The following is a 7,091-nucleotide window of genomic DNA, read 5'->3' as shown; positions in this document are numbered from 1 at the left end:
CTCTGTCTTTTACAAGTTGAGTTCTCTTAGGCATGTTATTTTCTGATTCTTAGTTTCTACCTGAGAAATGGGATGATGATAGAACATCCATTATGGAGCTGTTGTGAAGGTGGTCACAGGAAGTGTGGGATAACTGGTAGATCATTCTACAAGACCCTGGGCTGGCATGAAGACCTTTCACTAGCCAGAGGTGTTTCCAGCTAGCTCTGCCAACCGTGGGAAACATCTGGTCAACCATTCTTTCCATAAATGTTCATGGAGTGTCTACGATGTGCCTGCCTGTGTTCTAGGCACGAGGGAAGTAGTTGAGAACTTACATTCCAGTTAGCGAGAGAGTAACAATAAACAAGCAAGAAAGCAAATAGATAATTTTAGGTAGAAATGAGCATTATGAAGAAAACAAAACAGAGCGATATGATAGTGATAGGATGCTGGCAGAAGAGGGCAACATAACGGGGTACCCAGGAAAGAGATCTATGAGGGATGTCATTTGAGCTGAGGAGGTTCAGAAGCAGCCTGCTGGGGAAAGGTTTGGGAGATGAGGCTAGAGGGAACAGCGGGTGTCAGTATTAAATGATTTTCTGACCAAAGTTCCCATTGACTTCTGATCCACACATTTCCTCTCTAAAGAATAATAACTTATTAACTCTGGGTTGCCAAACAGCACAATACTCTGGATCAAGTCAGTCTAGGGACACCCAAGATCTAATCAAGGCCTTGGGAGCAAATCCAACTTGGGGATGAACAGAATGGTGACCTTCATGATCAGTGAGCACTGTTTGGGTTGCTGTTCAATTTTGGAAAATCTCTAAGCCGTTGATCGGCTTCTGTTGAAATCTAGAGCCTCATGTCTCCCCCCAAAACAGTCTCAGACCTGTATGAGCACAGATAGGTCTGGGTGCTACTGGCTTCCAGCAGGTGAGATAAGAAATCTGTTAAATCATTCTGCAGGCTCAACCTGGGGAGGGTCCAAGCCCCTGGGCCTGATGTGGTATGGTTAGTTATCTAGGAATAGATGGCAGAGACATTTATTCATTTAACAAGCATTTGTTGAGACCTACTATGTGCTAGGTAATCTTCTGGGTAATGGGAGTGGAAAGACGAATAAGACATATTGTCTGGTCTCGAGGAGCTCATTGTCTTATGGGGAATTGAGTCACGGCTTTTGTTACTTGGGCTTACTGGTTGTTTGGTTTTGGCCACACCAATCCTTATCTCTGGGCCTTACTTTTCACGTCTACAAATTGGCAGGACTTAACCAAGTGACTGGTGGGGTCTCTCCAGGACTGTAGGATCACAGGGTTAGTAAGGAAGCCAAAACAGGGCTGCATGACTGCAGCAAGAAAATAATGCTAATGGAGAAAGGGAAGTCTTTCAGGAATGAGATTCAGTAGAATCTTATGTTGTTTATGGACTTGCCTGTGTGTTGAAATAGGTTTGATTTCTTAATTAAGAAAAAAACCTTCTGTAATGCTGCCTGAGATGAATTCTCTGGTTTTTAAGAAAAAAAAAAAAGGCATATTCTTAAGAACGAGTGGCTATAGAACTTACGGGTCAGTTTCTAGTCAAATTTCAGATGGGATTTGGAAATACGGGTTTTAGGTAAATGGAAAGATAGCGGTGATCCTTAGGAACCAACATGGATTCACTAAGCAAAAGCCATTCACTAATTCATTCAACAAAGATTTCTTTTTAGCATATTTTATGTGTTTCTTCCAGGTACCATTTTAGGCAGCACATAAAACAGTTAAAAATGTTTTCTTCTCTTGTGGTATTTACATTCTAGAGGGGATGGGAGAGTAGCAGATAATAAACAAGATAAATAAGTAAAACTATATGTGTGAGATGACAATAAGTCATAGGGAGAAAAAGAAAGCAGGGAAGAGAATAGGGATGTTGTGTTTTCTTTACTTATTTTTATTATTATAAAGGGGCATCAGATGGGAATGAGGAGTGACTGCTTAATGATTATAGGTCTCCTTTTGGGGTGATGACAATATTTTGGACCCAGATAGAAGTGATGGTTGTACAACATTGTGAATATACTAAATGCCAATGAACTGTACAAATAAAATGCACAATTTTATGTTATATGAATTTTGCCTTAATAGTAAGAAAAGGGTCACCAGGGAAGGACTCTTTGAAAAGGTGACATTTGATAAGGACCTGAAGGAAGTGAAGGAGTGAATCTTCTTAAGATCCCATACGTGAGATCATATTTTTGTTGGAAATATCTGGTGATCCACATCTGATGGGTTACCGATGACTCAGGACCAGTGTTATACAGCCAGGGCTATTTCCACCTGACCATACTGTCATGGCCAAGGTTGAGATAATCCCTAAGTGGAAGCAGGGGGTGGGCTGCCCAGGCAGAGACTCAGAGGGGTCTTCTGGGTAGAAGATGAGTAACCTGAGAGGCTGTACATTATCTGAAGGAATGATTTAAATTGTTGCATCCAGGGCCGGCCCTGTGGCTTAGCGGTTAGGTGCGCGTGCTCCGCTGCTGGTGGCCCGGGTTCGGATCCCGGGCACGCACCGACGCACCGCTTCTCTGGCCATGCTGAGGCTGCGTCCCACATACAGCAGCTGGAAGGATGTGCAGCTATGACATACAACTATCTACCGGGGCTTTGGGGGGAAATAAATAAATAAATAAAATCTTTAAAAAAAAAAATTGTTGCATCCAACTGGACTAAAATTTATTTTTGTGTGTTGTTTTTCCTAGTAGGCAGGGGCTCATGAGAAAGACCAGATCGGTCATAAAATAAACTGCATTTTATCTGCATATCTGTGGGGTAATGTGTGTGAACTTGAGACCCCAAATCAGTTGTATGTTCATTTTTTTGGGGGTGCCTGAGGAGCAATGAGAGTCTTTAGCTCTTATAAGGTTCTCTAGCAGGTATATGACCTCAAAAAATCAAGAATCTCCAAGCTAGTACAAGTAAAATTTTTTGCTTGTTATGCATAGCAAGAGGCATTTTAGAGCTATGATAATCAAGGTTGGCTCCTTTGAGGGTGGTGGGGAGAAGATTGGGGGAGGTTACTTAATTTTCATCCACCACTGATAGAAGTGTTTCATTAGGAAGCATCTGCGCTCACCAAACTTCTGGAATGTACCAATATGCTGGGCTGTTTGGACCAGGATCACTGCCAGGAAGTGAGATGCATAAGAACTGTCTAATAGAAGGGTATTTTTGCTCTACTAAATTCTTGTTGAATGTATTAACTCACAGGGCAATAACAAACCATCCTACACTCGAAATGTGTACTGTAAAAAAATCTTTGCACAAGGACCCATATGCAGGTATATTATATAACATTGTAATAGGAAAATATTAAATACAACCTGTTTGTCCATCAGTAAAACTGATGAAAAAATTATAGTTCATCCAAATAACGGAATAGCAATACATATAATAATAAAACAGATATTAAAAGGATGAAACGGATCCATGCATACTGAAATAAAACAATGTTTAGGATATATCATGAAGAACTCTGTGTAAACTAAGTTACATTAGTATAAAAATGAGTCTACATATCTATATTTGTATCTGTATCTATATCTACACTATACCTATACCTATCTAAAACCATGTTTTATATCCATCTTGTTTACTTTTATACAAATAGAATATTTCTGGCAAGCTTTATAGGAATCTAATACCCTTTGTTAACTTTATGGAGAAGAACTGGGGGATGGGGTGGGTGGGAAGTCAGAAACAAGAGGAGAATTATTCTTCATTTGAAATCCTTTCATTCTATTTGATTTAAAAAGAAATAACTATTCGCATGTATTACTTAAAAAAAATTTAAATTAGAAACTATTTGATTAAAACATGCGTTTTCCTGATGATTGAACAAAAAAAGCCAGCCACATATGAACACACAGCGCCCGGGGTTGGAAGTTAAAGTTAATTTACCAGACAGAATCTAGTTTTTGCAAAAACTGCAGCTTACAGGATTTAATCTTCTTTTCTAAGCTGCCAGATACAAAGAGAGACCCCAAATTGTTCAATTCAAGTTTATTATTCTGGACTGAACAAAGGTGGTGGGGAGGGGTCCCAAGGAAGGTGTGGTGAGAGCCTTCTGATTCCTTTGCCATGTTGATTTGGCAGTGAGGCATTTTCTCATGGCATAGACCAAAGCTTGCTGAGAAAGCTTGAAATAACCTGGAGGATATGAAAGGAGGGGAAAGGAAGCAGCATTTATTAAGTACTTTTTAGGTTTGGGGAACTTTACAAAGGTATTTACAACACCCCTGTTTTGCATGTGAGGAAACTGAGGCTCAGGGGTAAAAGAATTTGCCCAAGGTCATCCAGTTAGTGAGCAGGAGAGCTAGGATTTGAGCCTGGGTCTGTATGGCTTATTCATCTTATGACCTTTTTATTATGCCATGATTTGCAGGTTGAGTTTTGTCTAGAGTAGAGGAGATGAGACCAGCTTCCAGGCAGAATGACAAGCCACAAGATAAATGAGACCCATCATCCTAGAGCATCATTCGTTCCTGATGAAAAGTTATAAACAAATTAGGCATCTATTAAAGTAAATACAGATGTAACACGAGTCATGTGCAAAAGTCACATGAGGTTTAAAGATAAGATGTAAGACGTCAGAGAAGTTCCTTGCTTGTTTCAAAATCCGTTCCCCACAACATCCAAACATTTGTTCTTTGTGGTCGACAAACGTCAGGGCACTGCATAGTACCATCTTCTGAAAACCAGTGGAGCGTGTTTGGTGACATGTCCGTTCTCCCAAATGGTACTGTGGATTATTAGCCCACCTTGAGAGCAGTCTGAGAAAGCCAGAGGTGTTGGCGTAGGAACACATGTGAGTGACTTAGGTATAGAAGTCAAAGGGGCAGGCGGGGAGGGGGGAGTGCTTTCAATGTGCAAATATGCAATGTGAATTCCCGGGTAGAGATTCTATAAAGGCATATGTTTTTTCCAACCTGGAAACCTGGAGGGGGCTCTTTTTAGAATCAGACAGTGCCTGGAAGCAGTATGGAGAAGATAAGACAGAGATGCAAGCCATGTGCTGTAACCATACCACTGCTCCTAAGCCCTGTACCATGGCAGACATTGCTAATCAATCACAGCACCATTTCTCCACTGATCATGGACTCAGTCTCATAATTTTTCCCGACATAATCCCTCAGATCTCTACTATTGGGTAAATGGAATTGGCATTGTAATGAAACCTATATGCCATGCAAAAATTAAATGTAGTGGCTACAGCACACATTTGGGAGCAGACTGTCTAGGTGTGAATCCTGGCTTTGACACTTAGCAGCTGTGTGGCCATGGTCAAGGCATTGAGCCTCTAGGAAACTCAATTTTCTCCTACATGAAATAAGAATAAAAGTAGAACCTACCTGATAGAGTAGTTAGATGAGTTAATAAGTGTGCAAAGCCCATAGAACTATTTCTGACACATAATAAGCACTCTCTGCATGTTTATATCATTGATATAATTGAGTAAGGCAGCTCTGCATTACAGATAAAGAGACTGAGGTTCAGGGAGGTTGACTAACTTGCCCAAGTCATTCAGGTAGGAAGTAGAGTAGCTGGGAATTGAATTCAGGTCTGTGGGCATCACTGCTACACTGTCTACCCTGTGAGATAATCTGCATCCTGAATTCCCTCCCGTTGTGGTCAGTTTTCTTTGCATTTCCAGTCATCTGCGTGTGTTGGGCTGACCTGTAGAAGGCGGAGGGGACAAGGTGCCCTGCCAGAAAAGCCAGAATGTGGGGTTGGATGAGGGGTGTGTTGTGAGTGGGGGATGTTGAGAGAAGATTGGGGACTTGGGGGCCTGGCCTTTGATGAAAGAAGGCAGTTACTTCTTATTCTTGGGGGGGATGGCAAGAAGCAGATGAGACAGCGTGCTGTGCTGGGTGTGTCAGGAGGGATGGGACACTTGAGAGCACATTTCCATAATCTTCCAGACCTTGTGGATACAAGTCCATGGATAACAGGTGAATCATTCACCCACCAGGCAAGTGGGACTTCCTAAATAAGCTATTCTCCTTCCCACCACTTCTGGCAAGTCTCTCTGTGTCTCTGCAGTAGATTGCAAAACTGCCCATACGCTCCTCTCATCAAGCAGTGGGGCCTACTTATCTATCCTTTGAATCAGGGATGTCCATGCGATTTGTTTTGACCAGTAGAAAGTGGTAGAAGTGACAGCACCAGTGCTGAGCCGTGGCCTCCTTGCAGCTTCCTTGTGATATTTTTAGAAACTCCACCGCCATGTGAACAAGCCCAGGATAGCATCACAGATGATGAGAGACATATGGTTAGAGACCCATGTTGCCCCTCCCACAGCCTGCCAACTGCCAACCACATGGGCGAAGCCATCCCCAGGCAGCCCCAACCAATCATCAGCTGATCTCAGACACACTCAGGAACCTCACTCAAGATCAGCTGAGCCAGCCCAGGGCTGAAGAACCATGCAGGTGAGCCCAGTCCAAATTCCTGACCCATAGAATGGTGAGTGAAATAAATGACTGTTGCCTCGAGCCACTAAGTTTTGGGATTATTTGTTACACAGCAATGGATAACCAATACACTGATCATGTAGGGATGGGTGGCAGAGCTCAATGAGCTAAAACACCTGGGAGAATCCAAGCTTTAGTTTTGAAAATTTTGATTTTGCATCTCTGGCATCGTCAAGATTTTTCTGGATAAGGAGCACTTTTATTTTAGACTCCTATTTTCTCTCACCATTGATTCTTCAAATACGGGAGACTTTAGACCCAAAAGAAACCTGGGCTCAAGGCTCTTCCAGCATGGCAGGAAAGGGAGCAGCGTGGATGGTTTGGCTCAGTGTTTTTCAGTCTATGATTAGCTACTTACAAGAGGTGACAGAGTGGGGGCAAGGAGCTGGAGTTCTGGAACCTACCCCTTACCCCCAGGCAACTTTAATCAGAGCAGCTCTACTTTTGTTTATATACACATTCACTTAAAAAATACATTTTTGAGGGCTGGCCCCGTGGCTTAGTGGTTAAGTGCGTGCGCTCTGCTGCTGGGCGGCCTGGGTTCAGATCCCGGGTGCGCACCGACGCACCGCTTCTCCGGCCATGCTGAGGCCAC

Source organism: Ceratotherium simum, chromosome 26, assembly GCF_057802395.1.
Source record: "Ceratotherium simum simum isolate JZ-2026a chromosome 26, ASM5780239v1, whole genome shotgun sequence".
Taxonomy (NCBI): Eukaryota; Metazoa; Chordata; class Mammalia; order Perissodactyla; family Rhinocerotidae; genus Ceratotherium; species Ceratotherium simum.
The sequence above is the reverse complement of the archived record's forward strand: the minus strand, read 5'-3'. Positions refer to the sequence as shown.